A 13,741-nucleotide genomic window follows, 5' to 3' on the forward strand; every position below is an offset into this window, starting at 1 on the left:
CCAAGAGATTGTGAGAGAGAGCCTGAGAGAGAGAGAGAGAGAAAGAGAGAGAGAGAGAGAGAGAGAGAGAGAGAGAGAGAGAAAGAGGAGTTACTCCGAGAGGCTGCACAACTCCCTCTGTCTCGATCCTCGACTTAACCATCTTCTCTTACACTCTTCCATCTCGAATCTATTCCACTTTCTTAATCTCTTGAGTCTACTTGTGGACGATGACCTCCAAGCGAAGAATGATGTGTGCGGATGGCAATCTTACAACCAGCAACGAAGCTTTGGGCGAAGGCATCACTGTCAATCCAATTGTGGTTCTAGTCATAAGTAATGTATTTCTAAATTGATAGATGCTTGCTTTGATTCTCGCATGAGATACATTAGGCTCCATACTATGAAGTACGAGAATAGGTCATGGGAAGGGATAGGCCTCTTCTCACATATTTGAAAGATGGAATTTGCAAAGTGTATGTATTAAGGGAAGTTAATTGCACTTAGTTGCATATAGCTTATTCATTGTTTGATAGAGCAATCGATCAGGGGTTATGATTAGCATAATCATAAAAAGAATGACATCAAGAATTGTGCATACAAGTATTAAGTAAATTTTGCATAGAATCGCTCTTTGATCCCAAGGGGGAGAGCGAATATGTGATGGAATTATTATCACGTCTATTCTTGTATTGTTTGGGAAAAATACAATCAGTTTTGTTGGTTGATTGAACAACAACCTAAATGTTTTTCTTTCAATCAACTGATTGTTGCATTGTGATTTGGATAAATATTCCAAGGCTTGTGTTGATAGCAAATGCATGGCAGGGGATTGTAATGACAAGTTGCCATGGGAATAAATGAATGTTTTCCTAGAAGATGATATTAGAGCCGATTGCGTTGATTATGCTTGATTTATAATTGGTTATTAAGGAAGGATATTTGCACGGGTGGATCATCTCCAAGATCGCACCGTGGATTACCCCAAGAGGGCACTGCTCGATTCACGGGCCAAAGGTTAAGTGGTGAAAAGGCCAACCACAGAAGTTGTGTCTCACTCCTATGTTGCTTGGGTTCAGTGGAGCTCTGGACACCCCTTTCCTAGACCGGAACGGAATTGTAGACTGCCATGAGCCCAATATCTAGAGGCATTGGAAGATCCTATTCTAGATAAAGGATGGAAATTATGGTGCCATGTGATTTGGGCCGGGTACTTCTGTTGAACAAAAGGGATACATAATTCTCTTGCATGGACAGGAGACAAAGATTAACTTGAAGATAAGTTAAGGAACTTGTTTGTCAAAAGGACTGCTTATTTTGTTTTCATGTCTGTGTCATAAATAACACGAACAAACCATGTTCCCTAAAAGGCTTAATTAATGAAGCTTATTTTAAATGTCACACGTAGATGTGGTAGGACCTAATTAGAAAACTAAAGCTATCAAGGGAAGCGGGTGGGCGGAATCCTTGATGGGCCCATCCTACGGCTAGGTGGTCCCAGAGAACTGGGAGGTTTCTCACAAGAATTTATGACTATTCGACTTTAGGTATTGTTAAGTTAGAACGCGATTCATGCTGTTTTAGGGGATTGGAATGGGACTATGCCCTATGGGCAGAGAGGTTGAGCGGCACATCCCTTTCGTTTCCCGTTCTCTTTGAACCAAGTGCAGCATGGGTCTGCTTCAGATTGGGTATCTCTACGTAAAGTGGGATGTCCAAAACCCCGACACTAGAATGCTGTTAGGAGACCTTGGCCCTAGGAACCCAGATTTCAGGTCGATCCTGGTGGGTTCATCCGTGAATGTTCCATTGCAAGGAGGACTCGGGAAACCCTAGGCAACAAACCCCGGAACATTCCTTGGGAGTGTCGAGCAGCGACGCTTAGATTCGTTTCTCGATGGACTGCTAAAACGTACTTGGACAACCGATAGGCAAGCACTTTACATTTTCCATCTGCTATTGGATGCCCTATGGGACCCACCTATCATGGAAGCCCCGGGGGAGAGAGAGAGAGAGAGAGAGAGAGAGAGAGAGAGAGAGAGAGAGAGAGAGAGAGAGAGAGAGAGAGTAGAGTAGAGTAGAGTAGAGTAGTTTATTATCGTCCATGGAAGGCCAAATTATGACCTATGGGACTAATGATTCTCCTCCCCCATGGTAGGAAATGGTAGCTATGGTGAAAGAACAATCTATGCATCATGGTTCTCCCAAAAGTGTAACATGCAGGTGATGAGAGCCCCTAACTTCAATATAGGAGTAGTGGTCAGAAATTAGTGAAGTGGCCCATGTAAAGGGATATCAAAGTCATCCCATATGTGTGCATATGCTGGGCACGTCATAATCATGTGCTCCTCTGATTCTACACTGTATAGTCCACACAGCTTGCATAACCTCATCTTTCTTTCCTGTCCACTCCATGCACTTATCTCAATCAATAAAGTGTGTGATCAAGTTCGAAGTCGTGCAATACTCCATCTATATACCACTAAGAGCGGGTTGGCTATGTATGGCTGCGTGTGTGCCTATGCCTACATGTAGGATTCCCAACATGAAGGATATATATGCATACTTAATAATAAAGTTTTCCATTTGCTCCCTTGCTTTGATGCTTTGCTCGATACACTCATAAGAGGTCTTATTGAAATATGTCCATGCATATATCTTCGGATGCCATATCTAGATATATATCCACTACCCATCCTTTAAACCATTTTTGCATATCCAGCACCCATCCTGTTGAAAGCACTTTACTTTTCCACGTTTTCTATAAGCATGTGCTAGCATCCCATGCCCATTTGGGAAGCCTACAGTCATCCATTTGACATACTCGGGTGGCATATCTCAATACTTGGATCATAGCATGTACCTCAATTGGCCGACGGCCAGTTTCCAAAATCATAAGTACATATAGTGTGGTGCTTTTGATGCCCAAATGTCTACGAATAAAAGATTTTTTTAGCTTCTCAATGTCGTTCCATGCAAATGAGGAGATGCTCCCCCCCACACTTCCACTCCATATAATACCATCTGTAGAACATATGCATCAAAAATCATACATCGTATTTTCCAGCATTTAGTATTTGTATGGTTGTAGTCATTTTCAAAGTGATAATACTTGCTTTTCCCTACCCCTAATTGCCGCTCCATACATGTATGCCATCTGTGGTCTATAGGTATCTCAATCCCTAAGTATTTGAAAGTAGATACTACCTCTATAGACTATCCCACATAATGTACTTTTGGTGGGGTCTTTGATTGCTTGGTGTGCACAGCCATTAGCTTTGTTTTTTATACATTCACTGTCAAACCACTATCTTGACAAAACCGTTCAAGAATCCCTATGAACTATTGCATACGTTCCCTAATATATGTAAAGAAGTCCACATCATCTGCATAAAACAAAAGCAAGATGGCAAACATACCAATATGCAGGCTTTTGGCTTCCTCTTCATTCATAGGTGTGAGAAGTATTTCTTCTAGCTTATCAATGCATAAACCAAATAATGTAGGGGAGAGCGGGCAACCTTGTTTGACTCCCATATTACTCTCAAATAATTGTGACAACTCATTGCGACCTCTAAGGTAGCACACCACTCATTGCGACCTCTCACCACTCGTTGATATATCTTGTAAATTCCCATGCATAGATCATTTGGGACCTAATTCTTGCATTCGTTGACATAAGCCAACCCTTGATACAATGTCAAAAGCCTTCTTAAAATCCACAAAACAGCAATACAAGGTTGCTCCCTCAAGCTGACTCTCATCAATAAGCACATGTAAAGTAACCAAATGGTCTATGGTGTTATAACCAGGGCAAAAGCGTGCTTGTCCATAAGCTCGCTTGTTATTACTTTCTGCCCATTTACTCAATTGCATTTCCAGGATAGTTGTGAATAACTTTTCCATGGCTCCAACTAACCATAATCGTGCAGTGGTTTGTGAGAAAATTGAGATCTCCTCCCTTATACAATGGTTGTATCCAATTCTCCTGCCATTCTTGGGAAAAACAATATGCAAAAGCATGATGTATCATATGCAACATAAACAGTCTCGTCTCCTTTGTTGTCCATTTCAGAGAAATTTGCATTCAACTGCAAAGTATCACATGCTTTTTCATTAGCCATCTTATTGAGGGTTGTCTCCAATGTTTCTAAAGTGAAGAGAGCACTAAATGGCTACATATGTACATCACATTTGATGGGCTATACCCCTTTATGCATGTAAAGTTCTGTAACATACGATAGCATGTCCGCATTTGTAAAATCCCCTATAGCATTTGACTGTTTGGTTTGCATTTTTCTCCATGCTTTCCTTGGACATTTCTCAAACTCCATAGCATCTTCACTTTCTTTGCCCACTACATATCATCATCACTTTTTACGCATGAGAGTATTATATCATTTTTCCACCTCACTTCATTCTTGTCCCTTAGGGAGGATTTTCAGCTTTCCACGTGTAGCCTTACATTCATCATCAAACCATTTCTTACATGGCAATCCTTTGACATTTTTGTGACTGCTCTTTGGTTTCCCAAAAACCTCTATAGCCATATTTAACATTGCATCTCTCAAATCAGCCCATGTGCTCCTAGTAAGATTGCTCACAAGACTATCGAGGTGACCATCATATGCTTGTTTCTTGTCTATGTCAATACGGAATGCACCATTACCTCATGTGTCCCCTGCATGTCCTACATGGTAGCAAATATCAAGTGTCAAGCCCAAAGCTATATGATCCAATTCTGGATGTTTTCCACCTAACAAGAACTCTCTAATCATGCATAAATCATTCATGTATATCATTGCATTGTCTACCACACTAGAACCTCCACTAGCTGAGTAGCACGTGTATCCTTCAGTATCGGGGAAACAATTCATACCATTCAATATCGACATGTGCAAACCATTGACCATATCCATTAAAGAACGTCCATGAGCGTTAATGTCTATATCCTCAAACTGTCTACACCAACATGCATCTACATCCACAACCTCTTCCTTTTCTAGCTCATCACGCGCTATGGGCTGAAATTGCATACGTCCAATACGCACATTTAAGTCACCTAAGACCATCACATGTCCTTGTTGCATATATGTGCATACATCCATACTCAAATCTTCAAAAGGTTCTTGCGAATCCATTTCATGTCATGCATAGAAGGGGGACTCCTTATGTGGAATGTAACATCCTGCAATGTACATCGGTGTAGTGTGCTTGAGCATAATCCATATGTACCACTTATGTCGGTCTACTTTACATACATCAATCATTCCTTCCAAATGACATTTGTAGATGCATGCAACTCCTCCTTGCCCTATTTTTCCTACATGTGGCTGATATGTGCTATGAATTATGTACCCTAGGATATCTGGAAATCTACATGTCTCCCACTCCCATGTCTCAACAAGGAACACAATGACAACATCACCAACCATAGCATTAATGCTTTCACCTTTATGCCATGGAAGCCCTCTACAATTCTAGCTCCCATGGGTCGCATATCCCTATGCATCCTTTGAAGTGTTATCACTAGATTTCTTTCACTTATTGTATTGCTTCTAGAGAGAGAGAGAGAGAGAGAGAGAGAGAGAGAGAGAGAGAGAGAGAGAGAGAGAAGTAAATTGGAGTAGGAGGGACAAGCCTACTTGTAGTGGGCCTAGAGGGGAAAAGGAGTGGATAAAATGCACACACCACCCCCTCTCTCATTGTTCTCCCTCAAATCTTTTGTCATTAGGAGAGTCATTCACTCTTAAGCTAAAGGGTCCTTTTTTAGTCCATATTTTTCCTAACAAGCCCAAAAATTAACGAGTGCTACCTAGTCTTGTCCTCTAACTTCATCTCCAAGTTATGAACATGAATTCCATTAAGAGTTAAGCTTAAGAGAAGAAAGTATCACAACTATAGGTCTTTGAGACCAATAAGTCCTATTATGTAAAGTGTAACTTTAGTATGGCCTATGCATTCGAGAAATCATTGATGGTCTACACAATCCACAGATATTCCAAAGCGTGTCAAATCAATCAGATGAATGCCATATGATTGAAATATATGAAAAATTAAAAACCTATAGGTTATTCCCTCTCTCATAAGAAAATCACTTATGAAATTTCTTATAGAAGCATACGATAGCATCTAGAATAGCTATAGTTGACTACAAGCTAGTGAGCAAACATAGTTTATTTCTTTGTACTCAAAACATGAATTCTACGGATGGATGCAAGATCAAGAAATACCTATTTGATATCTATGGGCCATTCATGAAAGCTATATAAAGAATTTTTCAATAATTTTCTTGTCTTTTTCCATACTCGACCTAGAATGCTATGCATATTGGTTTTTTGATAGAGAGCTTAAGCAAATGAATTTACATGCATGGAATGAGAAAGAAAATTGGAGGTCCACTCTAATGAATGTACCCTACCTCCAATTTTAAAGGGGAAATGAAGCTTGGAGAAGCAAGCTAGATCAAAAGCCACGAAAGTGCTATGGTGAGCAACGCCACTAGAAGTAGATAACCCTAAACTCCAACAAGGAAGATTAGTACTCCTACTATTATGCATATCTAGCCAGGGGAATGAAAATTCATGGCATTGCCTATACTCTAAAATATTGAAATGCTAAATGCCAACAAGGAAGATTAATCATCCTACTATTATGCATATCTAGCCGAGCATGCAAATTCATTGCATTGCCTATACTCTCAAATATTGAAACACAACTTTGAGCCCAATCAACATGATAGGTGTAAGTTCTTGAATCAATCAATCCCAAGATTTGAGATTGATCAATCAATCAACATGAAGCCACGAATCAAACTTTCATCCCAACAAGCTCAACACTAGACAATTGTAAGTTCCAAAGCATGTCAAGTCAATCAATCCCCGTCACATGAATCACCCAATGGCTTTCCCCCCCACGCAAAGTAGACATTCCAAAAGGAGAAAGAGAAAAGAAAAGAAAAAGAAAGTAAATGGTCACTTGCAACCACGTGCTTGCAATGCACTAAGAGATTCTAGAGTTAAAAACACCCAATCCAACTACTAAAAATAGCATTTGTCTAAGTCTACTAGCTACTAAAAACAAAAACAACCAAAAATAGTAACTTAATGTTGGAAAGGTAAATACAGCCACAAAATTATAGTTGAAGTTATTATAGGCTCCAATGTTGCCAAAAAAAAATTGGGTATTTGGTTCACTCCCATGGACAATATAAACATATATGTGCAAATATTGATAAAATTCTTGTAATTTAATTATCCAAGAGTTTCTCAAAAACCACGAGTAGATATCAAAACCCTCACAACTATGTACAATCATTAAAGATCCTCAAGCAAGTTATGAAGGCCTACAAGCATTGTATATATGTAGATTTTAGAGAAAAATGGAAACATGCCACCCTATTACATGATCGTAAGGTAGTTAAAGTTAAAACTAATGAAAATCTTAAGTCTTGGAGATTCTTACTGCTTTTCTTCTTTTCCTCCATCCTCCATAGTCATGAGTGAGAGAGCTTGAGAGAGACTGTGTGTGTGTGTGTGTGTGTGTGTGTGTGTGTGTGTGTGTGTGTGTGTGTGTGTGTGTGTGTGTGTGTGTGTGTGTGTGTGTGTGTGTGTGTGTGTGTGTGTGTGTGTGTGTGTGTGTGTGTGTGTGTGTGTGTGTGTGTGTGTGTGTGTGTGTGTGTGTGTGTGTGTGTGTGTGTGTGTGTGCGTGCGCGCGCGCGTGCGTGCGTGTGTGCGCGTGCGTGTGCGTGTGTGTTCACGCGTGCGCATGTGCATGTGCACGCATGCATGCACGTGCATGTGCACGTGCGTGCGTAGGTGTGTGTGTGTGTGTGTGTGTGTGTGTGTGTGTGTGTGTGTGTGTGTGTGTGTGTGTGTGTGTGTGTGTGTGTGTGTGTGTGTGTGTGTGTGTGTGTGTGTGTGTGTGTGTGTGTGTGTGTGTGTGTGTGTGTGTGTGTGTGTGTGTGTGTGTGTGTGTGTGTGTGTGTGTGTGTGTGTGTGTGTGTGTGTGTGTGTGTGTGTGTGTGTGTGTGTGTGTGTGTGTGTGTGTGTGACTTCTTCCTCTAGCTTCCCTCTTGTTGTAGCATCCTCCTTATCTCTTTTCCTTCTTTGGACAATACAGATCAAGAAAGGAGCTTTGGAGCAATAGGAGCATAGAGAGGTCACAAGGAAAGACCATTAGATTGCCACAATATTTCGAGCTTCATTGAGACCACAATGAGAGGCGAGAAAACCAAGGTAATTTCTCATACAAGTATTCAAGCTATTCAAGCCTTTCTTTGTGGTAGCATGCATGTAGGGAAGCAATGGATGCTTGGAGCTAGAGTGTGAGTATCTAGGTGAGGGACTGAGAATATGAAGAGAGTAAGTGAAAAGTTACTTGTCTATCTTAATCATACATTATTGAGCTCTAGTAAGGCTTAATATAGTTGTTGAAGTTTTCAAGTTTGACTTTTAAGAGCACAAGTTTGTTGAGGTTTACCAATGTTGACACCATGCATAGACTTTGGTACATAGCTTTCCTACTAGATGTGATAACTTTTGCTCAAAGAAAGACTTGACATTTTTTCGTACATTCATCCAAGAGAAAATTTACCTCTTATTTATGATACTTTTCTTTTACATCTTTCCTACTCACATTTTCTAGACTCACCATAATCTTTACTTGTCATGGGAAATCTCTAGAATAAACTTTGGATAGGAAAAATGCCAATTCATTGGATCTTGTTATACACTCCAGCATACCACACGTTAAATTTAGTGATAATTATACATACATAGTAGGCATAACTATCTTGGCGTGTGTGTATGCTCACTCATGCACACAAGTGCACACAACTATGAGTGAACATGCACATACACACACATACATAGTTATCTAACCACATGGAAAGTTAATTCCCATCAAATACTTTGGTGGTTTGGATTGGTACATATTCTTGTACAACTAATACAGTTGCATGTAATGCTCTAACTTTGGGGTTTTTAGGGGTACCTTCCTATTGTTAACCAGATGAGTGGTAAAACTTTCTAGCAATCTTTTATGGGCACCTCTATGTTTGTCAATTTTATTGTGTCATCCCTTCAAGTCCCATGGGGTGAATAAAGTGGGTTCATAGAGCGAATTATCTCTTATATTCATGCACTAATAATAATCAACTCTGAAACCACAATGAACACCCTCTTTATGTGACTATCTAAATAGTAATTGTAAATGCAAAAGGATGCAACCTTAAACCCTTAACCATGTAAAACTTGGGAAAAACTTGGAAAATTTTCAAGCATATATATAGCAAGTACCTTGACATTTGGCAATTTCCTTTTATTATCAATAGTAATAAACACATTATGGACCTACCATTGTGTTTTCAAAAATGAAGAAATGTTCTTTTGCTTATTCAAGTTGCTTCAAATCAAAGTTTATTCATGATAATGTATTGTTTCTTTCAAGGTTACAAAGACTGAATTTGAATACATAAGGTGTGATAGACTTTTAGCATTGCAATCAAGTCGCAATCAAGTACAAATATCTAGAAACTTGGTTTCACTTGGTGTTGTCCATATCCTATGTCTAAAAAACTTGCCACTAAGGGGTGGCTATGTAATTAAAAAATACCATGTGTTCGTGGCTTGCTTTTAATACTCGTTATTTTCAATTTTATCTCTTCACTAAAATGCACCCCTTCTCTTTGTGAAACCCCCCTTTGGTTGGTATCCTTTTAGATGGAAAAATGTTAAATTGAGGATTTTCAAAAATCCTTCTATCGAGTCGCATGATATATTTGCATGTTTATGAGTAACTTCTACAACCATGTCAAGATGACATGTTTTAAGCTTGTTATTATCTACACCACAAGTCTTAAAGGACTTGCCACAAAGGAATGGTAGGAGGTAATACAAGCATGTACTTTGCCCCAACTTAGGTGGGAGATGTTATAAGTTTTTGTCATCAAATGCAAACACCTAATGGCTTGCCTCAACCTAGGTATCTCCATCCAAAGTCTAAAAGGTTTGGAATTAAAGGTGACAAAAGTCATTGGGGAAGGAAATATTTGTTTTCTTGATCCATTTTTTATACATCTTCTATATGCTTTACAGACCATTAATCACCCTAAAAGGGATTATCATCATTCCATCTAGCAACATAAGATCTACATCCTCTAAGGCCTTTGTGGCTACATTATCATTGGTATTCTCTTCTAATCATAGAGATTCCTCCTCTGCACTCCAAATCTTGGTCTTCACTTCCATCCTCTTCCTCTTCAAACTCTATTTTGGCTTTTGGAAGAGCTCTCTAGTAAGAGAAAAATAGGCTCTCTACTTCAAGGTCTCCTGCAAAAAACATGTAGTTTCTCCAAGTAAGAGGTATGGCATACTTCAAGCAAAGCAACAAAATGCAAATAGCTAACCAGACAATGAAAACCACATAAATTGCATTATGGTATTATTTTAGCATACACTCTTTGTTTTTCTTTCTTTGGAGACATGAGTGTTTATTATAAGATCAAGTGGCCCAAGCGAAAAAGGCTCATATTTTATCGAGTGTAATGTATATTAGAGGTTGGAGGATTGATGAGAAAAGGGCTCCACCATGGAGACAAGGAGATGAAGCTAGAAGGGGGCTATTAGCAATAAGAAGGGATAGTCCAAAGAGCTCCACAATGGGAGGAATGGAGGAAGGGAGTATTAAATGCAAGAAGTGGAGATTGACCTATGGCCATATAAGTAATTTTTGTATGTATCCATAGACCCAACTACACACTAATGTTTTTTTACAAGAAAGAAGAAAGAAGAGATGGATTCTTGTTCACACAACACAAGTATCAATTTTCCATTAAGTTGATAATAAAAGGCATTTATCATATACATTTGATACTCATCCAAAGCTTGTTGTCCTAGTTACTCATTGTTCCTACTTGATCCTTTCACATTGTGCTACTATATGTGCTTGCTTGTCCTCCTTACCATGTCTTCACAATAAGTCATCCATGACTACGTCCTTTTAGCAATAATGCAAACACTATGATTGCTTTAGATACACACACAAAGACATGATGCTCACAATGGAGCAACAACAAAAGCATTATTGATCTAGCCTAAGGATATCCTATGCAAATGAGTGCATACGTGCACTTAAGTTTCTCATAATTTACACACACACGCACACATTCGCATCCCAAGGCAATTTAGTTATCAAGCTATCATCATCCTTTGGTCTCATGTATTGTGCTTATAGATTAGTAATGTATTCTCCCCAAACTATTAGTTGTGGCATGAACTACAAAAAATTATAGTTGTTTCTGCCAAAAGCATCTTTTCTTTCCCAAATCATTGACAATGTTTTTCCCCCAAAAGTTATTATTACCAGAATCTAGGCCTTTGTATTAAGTGAGAGATATGTTGAAAATGATAATAGTTTTAATATCTCACTGGTTGCATACATAAAGCATTTACTAGAGTAATGAGACCTTATATACTTATCATAGTTGTGATTTCTTTAAAGTCATATTTCTCCCTCTCTCATCACTCTATTGACTCTATAGCTTTACACGTGTGTGTGTGTGTGTGTGTGTGTGTGTGTGTGTGTGTGTGTGTGTGTGTGTGTGTGTGTGTGTGTGTGTGTGTGTGTGTGTGTGTGTGTGTGTGTGTGTGTGTGTGTGTGTGTGTGTGTGTGTGTGTGTGTGTGTGTGTGTGTGTGTGTGTGTGTGTGTGTGTGTGTGTGTGTGTGTGTGTGTGTGTGTGTGTGTGTGTGTGTGTGTGTGTGTGTGTGTGTGTGTGTGTGTGTGTGTGTGTGTGTGTGTGTGTGTGAGTGATAGATACATATCTACATGTTCTCTATGAGTACTTAAATAAACATTAGGATCCATACATTTTCCTCTCATTTATAAAGTCTAGCACCATAGGTGAGTCATTTATGTCCATTTACAAATTTTAGCATTCTACTAGACAACCCTTTGTAATTCTCTTCTTTATCTTAGTAACAAATTGCTAACACAATACTAGCACACACTCAAACATAACTACCTTTCTTGTATGCATGTACGGTTAGATATATCATCCATATACACATATTTAAGATGTTTCATTTATACATAACCATCATGCATGCATGCATATACATACACATGCATGCCTACATGAATATGTATAATAGATAAGTTTGTACACATACCACAAGTATCTTACACACAACTTGAAGTAACTAGTGCAACTATACTAATAATCTTCTATAAGAATTTCAAGTTTTACTTGTGTCTTCTCTATGTACATTTGACACTTACTCTCTCACCTTAAACCGTTAGGGTTAGGTTTTTCACACAAAGTGATGACATATTTTTACTGACTTGCCAAATATATTGAAGATTGCACCAAAGTGGTAACAAAAGCAACCCAAAAAGAATCATAGAAACCCTAATCACCCACCTACACAACAATTACCCACCTAAAAGTAAGCCATGAATCATATTTCATGCAACTATCATCACAAATGTGACACCACATCAATATGTCCTACCAAACAAGTCTATATATACGTATATATATATGCATCTTAAGAATAATTTTCCAAGAGCCAAAACCCCCCTCTTTCTCCATCTAATCTAAGACCAATATCAACATCACACAATGATGAAGCCCCACTTCACCAATGTGAGAAAACCACATCATTCACAAGAGAATGTAAAACTCAAATTGTGGAACAACCAAAAGGAATTTGAATTTTGCTAGCTTTAAGAAAGTGGTTGGACTTAATATTCAATATGTGTTGCGTGCCTAGATTCTCTTGATGCTAATGGTTGATGCTTTGTACTAGTTTTAGTAACAATTAGGGTACTTTACATTTTAAGGCACACTTTATGTAGCAAGAGCATCTCTCTCTCTCTCTCTCTCTCTCTCTCTCTCTCTCTCTCTCTCTCTCTCTCTCTCTCTCTCTCTCTCTCTCTCTCTCCACACACACACACACAATGGCTTATGAGCGACACATATAAATAATATTACATATATAATAATGTATCCATAAAATAATAATATATATTATATATTATAAATGAATGAATCTTATTTTTAATATAATGCAATACATTTTATACCATATACTATCTGATATGTATTATGTTATACATTTTAATACTATAATATCATATAATATGTATGTATTAATATAATATATTTGTGATCATGTGTTAATAAAATGGTATCCTCATAATAATACACTACGTATAATATCTAATAAAATATCAATATATAATAATATATTATATTACATATTTATTAATATAATAAGACAAATCATTAGTATAGTGATTGCCACTTTACAATACATACAATAATATGTTATATATTATATAATATTAAAATTTTATAATAATATCATAAAAATATATCAATATATTTTAAGATTAATTTAATAATGCATTAATGTATCTGTAATACATATAAATATTCTATGATCTAATTTGTTCATACTAATAATACATATTGCATAACATATATCATTAATGTGATAATCAAAACTGTTTTTAAAGGTGTTTAGTACATCTATTTGTGTAGTCTTGTAAATATATCCCCTCATCATTTTTATTCTCTCCTTTCTTTTCTTTGATATTTCTTCACCTCGTGTGTATGTTGTATACACGTGTAAATGTGTACATACATATATATGTCGCATGTATATATTTGTCTAGGTACTTGTGCATATGTATATTTTATAAGTATGCCCATTATATCTCCTCTCCATTTTTTCCCTCGATACATGTTTGTGTATG

The sequence above is a fragment of the Lygodium microphyllum genome, chromosome 27, assembly GCF_053477565.2.
Source record: "Lygodium microphyllum isolate KBCC chromosome 27, Lygodium_microphyllum_v1.1.10, whole genome shotgun sequence".
NCBI classification, from domain to species: domain Eukaryota; kingdom Viridiplantae; phylum Streptophyta; class Polypodiopsida; order Schizaeales; family Lygodiaceae; genus Lygodium; species Lygodium microphyllum.